The following is a 14,886-nucleotide window of genomic DNA, read 5'->3' on the forward strand; positions in this document are numbered from 1 at the left end:
AAGTTCTGGGAAAGCCCCAGGACTCCACAAACAGCTCTGATTTATTCAGTATATCATATCATAGAGAAGGGAGAATTGTGGATTAAAATAGATAAGAATGTCCTCAATTCATTTAGGTTTGGCTAATTTAAACAAGCAATGTTTATGGCACTCAATTTAATGGTGAAAAATCAGTTTTGGTTAACGCAGGCCCCCACCCTTCCATGCTTGTGAATTAAAGCATAAGCTGGTTTATTCTGGAGTCTGCAGGAGCTAAACTGGCTATGGTTTTTAAAGGGGGAAGAGTGGAGGTAACAAGTAGGACAGGACAGACTTTGGGGGATAGCTTAGCCTCCAAGGCACAGAACAATTAATTGACATTTCGAATGTGATCTATGACGTTTTGAATGATGTCCAATGTGGTACCCAAGCCTCCAAGATCTGGGGTGTGGATACTTTTGTTGTCCAAGGATGCCAAGACTCTAGTATGAATGTGGGTGGCATAGGAGTGGAGTTTGAGGTAATCCAGCGTGATGCAACTTGCCAGCAGCTTGGCAGTAGGGTTTGCCAGATTTGTATTGACTAAATTGTCAGATTGCCTTGAAGCTGTCTCAAACACTGCATACATGTGGCTATAGTTGGCTCCAGGCACAAGGCCTATCCCACCAATCAACCCTGTGCAGACAGTGTTGGTAACATTGCCATAAATATTGGGCATTACCATGACATCAAACTGTTGGGGCTGGGATACTACCTACATTGTGGCATTGTCCACAATCATGTCTTCTAAGGTGAGCTGAGGATAGCGGGATGCCACCTCCCCACAACACTGGAGGAAGAGACCATCTCCCAGTTTCATGATGCTGACCTTGTGCACAGCCGTCACTTTTTTGCATGCCATCTTCTGGGCCAGCTGGAAGGCATATTCAGCAATGTGCAAAGATTTGACCTTAGTCATGATCTTTAGGCTCTCTGTTACTCCTTTCACACTCTCATGCTCCAGATTGCTATACTCACCCTCTGTGTTCTCCCGAACAACTAGGATGGCTATGTCCTTGTGCCAGGTCTCCACATTTGGCAAATTTTTAAAATGAATGACATTGGCATGGAGATCTAAGGTGGTGTGAAACATGTTGTTGAAGGATTTGTATGATGGTGGCAGGGTGACATCAGTTTAAATGCTACCCTTCAAAGACACAGGGTTTCAATGAACTGTCATGATGGCACTGTGAATTTCCTCTTCGTGTGAGGCAGAGGTGGAGGTCACTGACACTTCCTCAAAGTCCAGAGGCACACACACACGTCTGAACATAGTCTTGACATGCAGCGTAAGTTCAGCCACAATGCCATCTCCAGGAATCATAGTCACCGTGTGCCACCCACCACACGTTGCTGATGGAGGAATTGTGTGAGAAAAAGAGAAGCTTCTCAGGGGGATCTCACAGCCAAGTAAAACATCCCAGGAGTAGCCAAGAATGGTAGGTCGGAAAACTGCCTTCACAGAGCAGCGGGCTACTGTCGGCATCTTCAGTACCACAATCAGGAAGTTGAGATCTATTCAATTGTGTGAAAGGCTGTGCTCTTCCTCTTGCTTTGAACTAGCTTCCTTGGTTGGAATTCTGGACCCATCATTCTTGCTTGGATCACAATTCTCTCTCCTTCCTTATGTTCTATTTCACAGACATTCTACTTTGGGAGAGAGATAGCTTCACAGATGATGTAATGTGTTATATAGTAGAAAATACAATTATTTTGGAGCTAGATAATAATTCACTAGGCAAATTCAGTGTGTGAAACTCTGTATCATATGCTGTTAAAAACACAGACTTTATTTTTAGAGCAGTTTTATGGTCACAGCAAAATTGAGTGGAGAGTACAAACATGTCCTGTATTCTCTTGATCCAGAATAAGCACAACCTCTTCCACTATCAAAATCCCACACAAGAGTGCTCAATGTACCTTATTTTTAAATTTTTAAAAAAATATTTATTTTTAATTTTTGTGGGTACAATAGCGTGTGTATGTATTTATAGATTACTATGAGACATTTCGATATAGGCATGCAATGCATAATAATCACATCAGGGTAAATGGGATGTCCATCACCTCAAACATTTATCTTTTATATACAATCCAACTATACTCATTTAGTTATTTCAAAATGTACACAAATTATTTTTGACTACAGTCACTCTGTTGTGCTAGGGAATACTAGGTCTTATTCATTCTTTTTATATCTTTTGTACCCATTAACCATCCCCACCTCCCCCACACTCCCGCACTATCCTTCCCAGCTTTTTTAACCATCCTCTACTTCCTCTCTCCATGAGTCCAATTATTTCAATGTTTAGCTCCCACAAATAAGTCAGAATATACACAATCTGTCTTTCTGTGCCTGGCTTATTTCACTTAACATAATGACCTCCAGTTCTATTCATGTTGCTGCAAATGATAGGATCTCATTCTTTTTTATGGTTGAATAGTACTCCATTGTGTATAAGTACCTCATTTTCTTTGTCTATTCAATTCTTTATGGACATTTACACTGCTTCAATATCTTGGTATTGTGAATAGTGCTGCAACAAACATGAGTGCGCACATATATTTTCTATGCACTGATTTCCTTTCTTTCAGGTATATACTCAGCAGTGGGATTGCTGGATCCTATGGTGGCTCTATTTTTAGTTTTCTGAGGAACCTCCAAACTGTTCTCCATAGTGGTCATACTAATTTACATTCCCACCAACAGTGTTGGGGGTTCCCTTTTCTCCACACCCTCGCCAGCATCTTATCGCTGATCTTTTGCATATAAGCCTTTTTTTGTTTTATTTATTTATTTATTTTGAGACAGAGTCTCACTCTGTTGCCCTACTGGAGTATAGCGGTGTGATCTCAGCTCACTACAGCCTCCACCTCCCAAGCTCAAGCAATTCCCCTGCCTCAACCTAAACGCTGTTTCTATTAAAAATACAAAAATTAGCCAGGTGTGGTGGTATATAAGTCATTTTAACTGGCCTGAGATTATATCTTATTGTAGTTTTGATTTGCATTTCTCTGATGATCAATGATGTTGAGCACCTTTTCATATGCTTGTTTGCCATTTGTATGTCTTCTTTTGAGAAATGTCTATTCAGATATTTTGCTCATTTTTAATTAGATTATTTTTTTTTCCTATAGAGTTGTTTGAGCTCCTTATGTATTCTGGCTATTAATCCCTTGTCAGATGGATAGTTGGCAAAATATTTTCTCCCATCTGTAGGTTGTCTTTCACTTCGTGGATTATTTTCTTTGCTGTGAAGAAGCTTTTTAACTTAATGTGATCCCATTTGCCCATTTTTTCTTTTGTTGTCTATGCTTGTAAAGTATTACACAAGAAGAATTTTTGCTCAGGAAAATGTCCAGGAGACTTCCCCCGATGTTTTCTTGTAATAGTTTCATAGTTTGAGGTCTTAGATTTAAGTCTAATCCATTTTTATTTATTTTTGTATACAGCAAGAGATAGGCATCTTCTAGATGTAGTACCTTAATGGTCTTAGCTAAGATCAGGAAGAATTATCTGGATTACCATGCAGAGACTCTTCTTCTCTTTCCTTACTTTCTCCCAAACAAATGGAGTCTCTCTCTCTGTCTGGATCTGGGGGTGGAGTGACACAAGTACCCCTGTGGCTACCACCACTGGAACTGTGCTGGGTCAGACTTTAAGCTGTCAAAGCACTGGGTCTTGTCCAAGGTCTGTTGTAACCATGACCTGGCTACCCTCTAAGTTCACTCAAGGCCTTGGGTCTACAATTTGCAGGTGGTGAAGCCAGCCAGGCTTGCATCCTTCCCTTCAGCACAGCAAGTTCTCCCAGGCCCTGGCTGGGTACAGAGGTGTCATCCAGGAGCTAGGGACTGGAGTCAAAAACCTTAGAAGTCTACCTTCATATTCTATTGTATTGCAGCTGAACTGGCACTCAAATCACAAGACACAGTCCCTCACACCCTTCTCTCCCGTTTCCACAGGCAGAGGAGCCTCACCTCATAGCCACTATCACTATAAGCCTCTTTAGTTAGCAGGTGATGGGTCTTTCCAAGACTGGGTCCTTACCTTCACGGCAGCAGGTTCCCTTCTGGCTCAGGGTGTGTCTAGAAATGATGTTTAGGAGCTAGAGCATGGCAAGGAGGCCTTATGACTCTGACTGTGACTGGTGCCTATCTTACTATGAATGAGCTGGTATCCAAGATGGAAGACAAAGTCCTCCCCACTCTTCCCTCTCCTCAAACGGAAGAAAGGGGTCTTCATGGGAGCTGTGAGCTATGCAACCTGGGGTTGGAGGAGGGGTGGTGCAAGCACTCCCTCAGCTGGCCTGGCTGGTGTCTCAATAGGTTGCATGCTCTCCAGGTCCACTGGCTCTGAGTCCATTTCAGGACTAGGACACACCTAGGAGTTGTAATCCTCGTGGCCTAGACTGTTTAGAGCCTAGGTTTTGGAACCTTAAATAATGTTTGTTATTAACTTAAATTGTTATTTATTAAACTTAAAATTGTTCCTTAATTAGAACTTAAATTGTTATTTAAGTTTATTAAACTTAAATAAACATTATTTAAGGTCCCATAGCATTTTAGCCTGCTTTGGTGAGGCTTGCAGTAACTCAAGTTCTGACTGCTGGGATGGGATGGGCGATTCTCCTTTGGCTAGGGCTGGTTTAAATTCTCCTTCCGTGGGCTGGTGTTAGTAAAGTTCAGTCCAGTTTTGTTTTTTTTTTTTTTTTGCTGTGACAAGGCAGAATTGAGTTCAATGCAATATCTCAGAATCACTGTGCTCTCCCTCCCACAAACGCACAGATTCTCCATGTCACATGGCTCCTGCTGAGTGATGGGGAAAAGGTGGCATCGGTAGTTCAACACTGTCTTTCCTGCCCTCTTCAATACCTTTTTCAGTGATATGAAGTTAAAATCAGGTACTGTGAATGCTCACCTCGTTTTCGGTTCTTTTGAAAGTGTGTTTCTGCACCAATAATTGTTAAATTGTTGTCCATGTAGGTGGAATGATTGGTAGAGTCTTCTATTTGGCCGTCTCACTCTGCCATTCTCCATTTATTACAACTAATGAACCAACACTGATGCCTCAGTATCAACCAAAGTCTATAGTTTACATTAGGTTTCACTCTTCGTATTATACATCGTACAGGTGTGGACCAATGTACAATGATAGGTATCCACCATTACAGTATCATTACAGAGTAGTTTCACTGCCTTAAAAATCCTCTATTTGAGTACATTTTCTCTCTCCTTTCCCCCAACCTCTGGAATCCCCTGAAGATGTTACTGTCTTCATAGTTTTGCCTTTTTCGTCATGTCATATAATTGAAATCACATGTGACATTTGCAGATCGGCTTCTGTCACCTAGTATTGTGCATTTACATTTCCTCTATTTCTTTTCATGGCTTGATAGTTCATTTCTTTTTGGCGTGGAACAATATTTCATTGTCTAGATGTGCCAAAGTTTATCCTTTCAACCCCTGGAAGACGTTTTTATTGCTTCCAGGTTTGGGTGGTTATGAATAAAACTGCTCGAAACATCTGTTTGCAGGTTTTGGTGTGGACATAGTTTACAACTCATTTGGATGAATACCAAGAGGCAAAAATGCTGTATCACATGGTAAGACCATGCTTAGCTTCATGAGAAACTGCTTTTTTCCAAAGTTACCATAGCGTTCCTGGTGCTTCATATCCTTGTGAAGATTCGGTGCTGTTAGTGTGTCAGATTTTGGCCATTCCAATAGGTGTGTAGTGTATCTCATTGTTGTTTTAGTTTAAAACCTAATAACATAAAATGTTGAGCATCTTCTCATATGTTTATTAGCTACCTAGTGAGATGTCTGTTAGGTCTTTGCCCATTTTTTAATCAGGTTGTTCAGTTGCTTATTGTAGAGTTTAGAGTTATTTGTACATTGTAGACAACAGTCCTTTATCAGATGTGTCTTTTGCAACTATTTTCTCCCAGTCTATGTCTTGCCTTCTCACTTTCTTGACAATATCTTTTCTAGAACAAACCTGTATAATTTTAATGAATTTCAGATTATTATTTCTTTCATGAACTGTTCCCTTGATTGTATCTAAAAAATAATTGCCATACTATAGGTCACTTTGAATTTCTCCTGTTATCTTCTAGGAGTTCGAGTTTTTCATTTTCATTTACATTTATGATCCATTTTGATTTATTTTTACTAGAGTTTTAAGATCTGTGTCTACATTTATTAATTTATTTTGGCATGTGAATGTCATTTATCTAGCACCATTTGTTGAGTTGACAGTTTTCCTCCGTGACACTGTTTGATCCTTTGTCTAACATCAGTTGACTATATTACTGTAGATCTATTTCTGGGCTCTCTAGTCTCTTGCATTGACTTATTTGTCTATTCTTTCATCAGTACTACACTGTTTTCATTACTGTAGCTTTATAGTAAGTCTTCACATCTGGTAGTGTCAATTCTTCAACTTTGTTCTCCTTTAGTACTCTGTTGGCTATTCTGAGTCTTTTGTCTGTATATATAAACTTTGGAATCAGTTTATCAATATCCACAAAGTAACTCCCTAGGATTTTTATTGGGATTACATAAAATCTTGAATCAAATTGGGGAGAACTGACATACTAACAATATTGAGTTTTCCTACCCATAAACATGGAATATCTATTTATTTAGTTCTTTGATTTTTTTAAATCTGAGTTTTATAGTTTTCCTCTTATAGATCTTGTCCATATTTTGTTAGATTTAAATCTAAGTATATCATTTTGGGGTTGCTAATATAACTGGCATTGTTTTTAATTTTAAATTTCACTTGTTCATTGCCAGTATACAGAAAAAACTATTGACTTTTGTACATTAACCTTATATTCTGCAACTATGCTATAGTCACTTGCTAGTTTCAGAAGGGATTTTTTAATTGATTTTTTAAAAATTTCTGCTTAGATAATCATGGTATGTAGAAGAAAATGCAGTTTTATTTCTTTCTTTCCAGTAAGTACACCTTTTATTTTATTTTCTTAACACATTAGCTATGATTTAGAATACTATGTTAAGAAAAAAAAGTGGTGAGGGGGGATATACTTGCCTTCTTCCTAAGTTGGCAGCAAATCTTGTAGTTTCTCATTATTGTATGACATTGCTGTAGGGTTTGTGTACATGTTCTTTATCAAGTTGAGGAAGTTCCCTTCTATTATTCCTAGTTTACTGAGGGTTTTTATCAACAATAGGTGTTGAATTTTGTCCAATGCTTTTTCTGCATCTATTGTTATGATAATGTGATTTTTCTTCTTTAGGTTTTGGATGTGCTGAAGACATTAATTCAAATGATTTTCAAATGTTCAACCAGTCTTGCCTTACCTGGGATAATATACACCACTTGGTTGTAGTGTATTTTTTTAAATAACTGTTGGAGTCAATTTGCTAATATTTTATTGAGAATTTTTGCATCTATGTTCATGAGAAATACTGGGCTATAGTTTTCTTTTCTTGTGAGATTTTTGTCTGGTTTTAGTATTAATGTTGGCCTCACAAAGAATTTGGAAGTATTCCCACTGCTTTTGTATTCTTGAAGAGACTGGAGAATTTGCATAATTTCTTTCCTAAATGTTTGGTAGAATTCACCAGTGAACCCATCTGGGCCTGGTGCTTCTGTTTGAAAATGTTAATTATTGGCTCAATTTCTGTAATAGATATAGGCCCATTCAGATAATCTATTTCTTCTTTTGTGAGTTATGGATGATTATCTTTCAAGAAATTGGTTCATTTTATATAGGTTATCAAATTTTGGGCATAGAAAATGTTCATAATATTCCTGTATTGCCTTTTAAATGTCCATGAGACTATAATGATGTCCTCTCTTTCATTACTGATATCAGTGATTTGTCTTCCTTCTTTTTTATCTTAGCCTGACTAGAGGTTCATCAATTTTGTTGATCTTTTCAAAGAATTAGGTTTATTTTTGTTAATTTTCTCTATTGATTTCCTGTTTTCAATTTCATTGATTTTGGCACTAATTTTTATTATATCTTTTCTCCTGCTTATTTTGAATCTAATTTTCTTTTTTTCTAGTTTTCTAAGGTGGAAGCTTGGATCATTACTCTCAGATCTTTCTTTTGTTCTAATACAAGCATTCAATGCTAAGCACCGCCTTCCCTGCAAATTTTGAAAAATTGTATCTTATTTTTATTTAGTTTAGAATATTTTTAATTTCTTTTGAGGTTTCCGTTTTGACCCATAGGTTAATTAAAAGTCTGTTGTTTAATCTTCAATAATTTTGGAGTTCTCCAACTGTTACTGATTTCTATGATTTCTATTTTAATTCTATTGTGGTCTGAATGCAGATATCGTATGATAATTTCTGTTCTTTTAAATGTGCTAAGGTCTGCTTTATGACCCAGAACGTGGTTTATGTTGATGAATGTTCCATGTGAGAAGCTTGAGAAGAATGTGTGTTGTACTGTCATTGAACGATGTAGCTAATAGATGTCAATTATATCCAGTTGATTAATGTGGTATTATTGCTATGTCCTTAAGGATTTTCTGCCAGCAGAATCTGTTTATTTCTGAAAAAGGAGTGTCTAATTGTCAAACTATACTAGTGAATTCATCTATTTCTCTTTCTAGTTTTGTCAGTTTTTACTCATGTATTTTGATGTTCTCATGTTAGGCACATACACAAAAAGGATTATGTGTATCTTCTTGGAGAATTGACTCTTTTAAAATTATGTAATGCCCTATTTATCCCTGACAATTTTTTTTCTTTAAAGTCTGTTGTGTCCGAAAAAATATAGCTATTCTGATTTTATTTTGGTATTAGCATAACATACATTTCTTCTTCCATTTGCTTTTAATCTATATATTTTTTAATAAAGTGGGTGTTTTGTAGACAACATGTAGTTGAGTCTTGTCTTTTGATCTACTCTGATATTCTGTATCTTTTAACTGGTATATTTAGACCACTGATTGTTGACACAGGTGAATTAGTATCTACTATATTTATTACTGCTTTCTTTTCACTGCCTGTGTCCTTGCTTCTATTTTTGTCTTCCAATCTTTTTCTTCTTTTTGAAGTTTTCATTAATCATTTTGAGATTCCATTTTTCTCCTTTTTCTTACCATAGCAATATACTTTTTTAAAACAAAAACTGATTGTCATAGAGTTTGCAATATACATTTAGAATTAATCCCAGCACACCCTTAGATAATACTATACTACTTCATAGAGAGTACATGAACCTTATAATAACAACAAAAAAAAAAACCCTAATTCTCTCTCCCATCACGGTACCATTGCTGTCATTCATTTCACTTTTATGTAAGAATATATAATTGAATACATTGTTGATATTATTTTGAACAAAGTGTCGTCTGTTAGATCAATCAATAATAAGGGAAATGTTTTAATTTTATTTTTGCTAATTCTTACTCTGATGCTCTTTCTTTATGTAGATCCAAGGTTTGAACTATATGATTTTCCTCTTCTATGAAGACCTTCAACATTTCCTGTAAGGTAGTTCCACTTGGCACACAATCCTTCAATTTTTGTTGCCTGAAAATGGCTTTATGTCTCTTCTACTTTTGAAGGATAATTTCACTGGGTGCAGAATTCTAAGTGAAATTCTAATATTTCATACCTTTTTCTTCTTGTTTGCATGATTTCTGAGAAATCAGTGGTAATTCTCTTTGGTCTTCTAGGCAAGATTTTTTTTCTCCTGAATTTCTTCAAGAATTTTTATTTGTTTTCTGCAGTTCGAATATGATATGCCTGTGTGTGTGTGTGTGTGTGTGAGAGAGAGAGAGAGAGAGAGAGAGAGAGAGAGAGAGAGATCTGGCATTTATCCTGCTTGGTTTCTCTGAGCTTCCTGGATACATGGCTTGTTGTCTGACATTAATTTTAGAAAATTCTCAGTCATTATTGCTTCCCGTATTTCTTTTGTTCCTTTCTGTTTTCTTCTTGTGATATTCCCACTATATGCATTTACCCATCTTATGGTGGTCCCACAGTTCTTTGGCTTTTTATTTTGTTTTGTTTTGTTTCCCAGTTTTCTTTTTGTTTTTCCATTTTAGAAGTTTCTATTAACATATCTTCAAGCTCAGAGATTTTTTTTCCTCAGCCATGTGCAGTTTACTAATTAGCACAAAAAAAGGCATTGTTCATGTCTGCTACAGATTTTTTCTTCTGTAGCATTTCTTTTCAATCCTTTCTTAGAATTTCCATCTCTCTGATTACATTGCCCATCTGTTCTTACATTCTGTCTACTTTATCCATTAGACTCCTTTTCATGCTAACCATACCTGTTTTAAATTCCAGGTCTACTCCCAATATTCCTGCCACATCTGAATCTGGTTTTTACACTTGCTTTGTGTTTTAAAACTGTGCTTTCTCCTTTTAGTATCCCTTGCCATTTTTTCTTGATAACCAGACATGACATGATGTATTATGTAAAAGAGACTGTAATAAACAGACCTTTTGTAACGTGGTGGGAAGTTGTTGAGGGGTTAGCATTCTATATGATTAGGTCTCACTCTTTCATTAAGACTGTGCCTCTGAACTATGAATTTCACAAGCGCTTCTCAGTCTCCACCTCCCAAAGTCAGGTGGGACAGGATGGTTAGAGTGGGCTGGAGTTGTGAATTTTTCTTCCCCCATGTGGAAGGCTACGAGGTTGCTGGAGTTGGGTGTTTCCTTTTCCCTAGATTGGGTAGGCTCTGATAAAACCCCTAGAGTTTAGGCTGTGATAAATAAAATAGTTTCTCTTTAAGGCAGGTTTTGTTAAGAACAGAATGCTCTGACATATGTCCACATGGTTTCTTCTCTCCTTCTCCTGCTAGAAGCATAAGGGAATTTTTCATTCTTAGAAGCTGGTCAAGCTCCTGGATGTAAAGCTCGCAAAAGTGTGAGGGCCTCTCTATCACTATCCCCCCACCCTAAGGAGTTTTTAAAACTCAGATTTGTCTATAAGCCTAAAGCAATTTATCAGTTATATTTCAGGTTTCCCTACCCTGGTCTTGGTTCCCACACACGTTTCAATTTGGAGTTTTTGCTTCCTTAAGTTCTTTGTTTCTGCCTGTCTGTCTTTCCAATTTGGGGGACAGCAGTTTTCCCTGTGACCTAACTTCACTACATTTTCTAACTAAAAGACAAAGCGTGGCTAAACAGATTAAAAACAAGACCTAACTATATGTTGTCTATGAGAAACTCACTTCACCTATAATGACACACATTTACTGCAAGTGAAGGAATGGAGAAAATCATTTCATGCAAATGGAAACCAAAACAGAGCAGGAGGAGCTACATTTACATCAGATAAAATAAACTTTAAGTCAAAAACTGGTAGGACATCCACATAAAGATGCCCAGTAGTTGGCTTAATAAATGACTGCAGCCCTGGGTAAGTTATCGTGGGTGTTGATACTGATTCAAGAGTCATCAACATATGGGCAAGAGTTAAATACAAAAGAGTATATAAAATAGCCTAGAGCAGAGGTTTTCAACTTTTCTTCTGCTGCGACAGATGATGAATGACATTCATGAGACATACTCCCAGGAGCATACTCGGACTGTAATGAAAACCAAACACTCACACTTACAAACAAAAGTAGTTGGCCAAATGAAGCAAAGAACTCCCAAACTGTTTTTATAGGTCATACTTGCAAAAGAATTTTACTACCAAAGGATCAGTAAAATTACATATTTAATTATCTTAAAACGTCATTTCTTGGAGGGAAACAATGCATATATGGTTAATCTAACATAAAAACTATTTTAAACTATATTTTGAAGATCAAATTCAAACCCCCACAGGTAATACAAGAAAATAAAAATGTATTACTAGTAATTTGTAAATTCTTATTTTATCATTAAAAAGTATAGTGAGTAGCATTTCTATGTATTCATGATGTTAGTATAAATAACATTATTGCACACACTATTTGAATGATCACTTTGTCTTTGATTTGAGATTATAAGGACTGCCTCATTCTCACTTCTATACCGTGAAGATGTAGATGCATATACATTTTCTTCATCTCTCTTTGTTATTAAAAATGTGCCCATGGCTAAATCATACATCAAGAAAAGAAACATAATTTTAAATCCATGGTATATAGACTATAGTATTTCAAAATTGTTATAACTATTAATGATACATCAATAACCGCAGTTCATGGATGTTTTCAGCAAATATAAAATAGGCTATGAATTATGAGAAATTCACTGACAGTTAACTCTAATTCCACGTTTTCACACACAAGTAGGTATACACTATTGAAAAATAAATGCATAAGTGTGACATTCTTATAATGGTAAATTTGAGGTGAGTCTAATTAATTAAAAATTTAAATTTTTCACAAATGCTTATAACAATTCTTATGAATGAGTAGTTTTGACATGTGCTATGACTGATTGTGATCCTGTAATGAGTCATGCCACTAAGTTCAAGAGGACTGGCTAGGCAGAGGACTGTAGAGAAAGCACAGAAAAATGATGATGACAATACTGGAGACCAGCAATATTTAAACTGTCAAAAGAGGATGACAAGATAATTAGCTAGCATGTAGAAAAACAGAGAGAGAAGGGTGTCATAGAAGCCAAGAGAAGTGCAACATTCAAAGAATAAAGGGTCAACAGTGTCAAAATCCTGTTGAAAGGTAAGTAAAGTTAGAAATGGTAATGAAGGTTACCATCGATAACCCTCATGGGCTCATGTAGATTACTGGTTAATAGCATGAGCTGCAGAGCCAAATGTCTACCATGTACAACCTCTGTAGCCTGTGCAAGATATCTTTTGGAGCTTTTATTCAAGTAGGAACAAATAACAGAGAGTAAAAATAGGTAGACAGATGATTGATGGACAGACAAGCAACACATAAGTGAACCTTCTAATGTCAGGGAAAAAAATACTATGAAACAAATATAAATAACCTCTGTGAAACCTACTGCCTTCACAGAGGTTATATTCTAAGCAGAGTTAAAGAGCATATCTAAATGGAATGTGAACTGCCAGTTCATGCTAAATAGTTCCTGAGTGACCCTGCTGGGTTGTGGAAGTGCATAGATGAACTGACTGCATATCTGGACTAGGAGGGTTCAGAAAGCATCCAGTCCTAAGGAGGGGCTAGCAGCAGATAAGTGCAGAGGAAGGGAGAGTATTTTTGACACAGAGGCAAAAGTGAAAGGTCTGTGGGGTACGCTAAGCATTCCTGTTTGGCTGAAAGGAAGGATTTATGCAGAAAAATATTGACCAAAAAATGGGGAAAGTAAATTGGGGTCAGAGAGTAGAGGGCCTTGAATGAAAAATTAAGAATTTGTAGAATACCCTTAGGGTGGTACACAGACATTAAAGAATTTCTGAAATAAAAATACAGGGCTCAGAAAGATACTACCTTAAAAAGGAAAATGTGATATCCAGAAAAGAGAGAGAGAGTAAAGTTTTAAGAACCCAAGACTATTTTATACCAAAGATTTGCCTTAATGCAAGCAGAAATTTTAAAACATGAACACAGACACACACACTCTTTAAGAAAGCTCTTGAGACTTATTGGATGTTGTCCTAGAGAACCAATGATTATAAACATTATTTTATTTACTTTTTTTCTAAAAAGAATCAATACAGAGATACTTAATTTGTTCCATTTTCTCTATTGCACACTTAATGCAATTTCTCACCTGCCATGCCATCACTATTTAATAACCACAGAAGAGCTGACAGATGGCAGAAAACTGTGGAAAGCCAGATTTAAAGGATTCTAGAAATGTCCTTGCTGTTTTCCAAAAAGAATACACATTATATAATACTAAATCTACTGTAGCCCTTGTTTGAAGAAGTGATACCCCTATTTTTACACTAAGAAGAGCCTCCTGAATATAGTTTTCATTTAGTAAAAGGAAAACATCTTCCCTTGCAAAGAAAGTATTAAGGAGGGGGTGAATAGTTCAAATTATTCATGCTCAATTTTTTTTTGGTTTTTGGCTGAAACAGAGGCGTTTATAGTCTACTCACGAAAGTGATGTTTAAGCGGCAAAAGTTAGCCTTTCTTGAAAAGATGACAGGTGAAGACTCAAGATTACAGGTAAATTGGAAATTGGAAACAGCTTATCTTTTATCGTCCCTTCTAACTAAACAGTACAGCCACATGAACAACTCTATTAAATACTTTTCTATTACCTAAGGCCTTTACTATGCCACTCTAAATTCTCTTTCTCCCTATCTAGTCCTTCCAAGAACTATTGGTAGGTTTTATTATCGTTTTTCTTCAACTGCTATTTTGGAGGCTTTCTTTTTAAACAGGACAAAGCAAGAGAATCTCTTTGTGCTAATAATGAATGGATGCAAGAGGCCATGAAGTGCTCTCTGGTAAAGTATCGGTTTTAGTTCAACACACGCATGCACGCGCACACACACACACACACACCCCACAACTGCTGTCACCAGCTCAGGCAACCATACACTGAGTTTTCCCAAAAAGTCTCTATTTCAATTAGCCCCAAATTCATAGTCTGCTATAAAGCACACTCCACATTTGTTAAACCACTGTGACCCAATTCCTATAGTAAGGTTATTATAATAACTAAAAGATCAAGAAATTAGTGGGGGCTTTCAGAAGCCAGATATTTTAGACAAGTAGTTTAGCCCTGGTCAATAATACAAAGTAGATATAATTATACAAAATATACATATCTGAAAATATTCTCAAAAAGATTCCCCCTGGCCTTCCCATCTCCTGCCAGCAAATGTTCTCCCTTCATTCAAGATACCACATGGCCTCCACTGGGCACCATATTCAAGGCTTGTGCAGGATGACGCTTTATCTCCATCTGCAAAATGTAACTACAAGACAGCTGTTATTCTAATCACTTCATAGATAAGGAAAGTGAGATGCCAAAAAGATTAATAA

At 36.7% G+C, this 14,886-nt stretch overlaps 1 protein-coding gene and 1 pseudogene across 2 annotated transcripts in view; both read right to left on the bottom strand.

The window, feature by feature from the left end:
• Window positions 1–14,886, bottom strand: part of NELL1 (neural EGFL like 1) — a 936,950-nt gene that overhangs the window by 299,245 nt on the left and 622,819 nt on the right. The gene's annotated exons all lie outside the window — the stretch shown is intronic.
• LOC140713171 (isocitrate dehydrogenase [NAD] subunit gamma, mitochondrial-like) lies at window positions 298–1,504 on the bottom strand (annotated as a pseudogene).

This window comes from Chlorocebus sabaeus, chromosome 1 (assembly GCF_047675955.1).
Source record: "Chlorocebus sabaeus isolate Y175 chromosome 1, mChlSab1.0.hap1, whole genome shotgun sequence".
Taxonomy (NCBI): domain Eukaryota; kingdom Metazoa; phylum Chordata; class Mammalia; order Primates; family Cercopithecidae; genus Chlorocebus; species Chlorocebus sabaeus.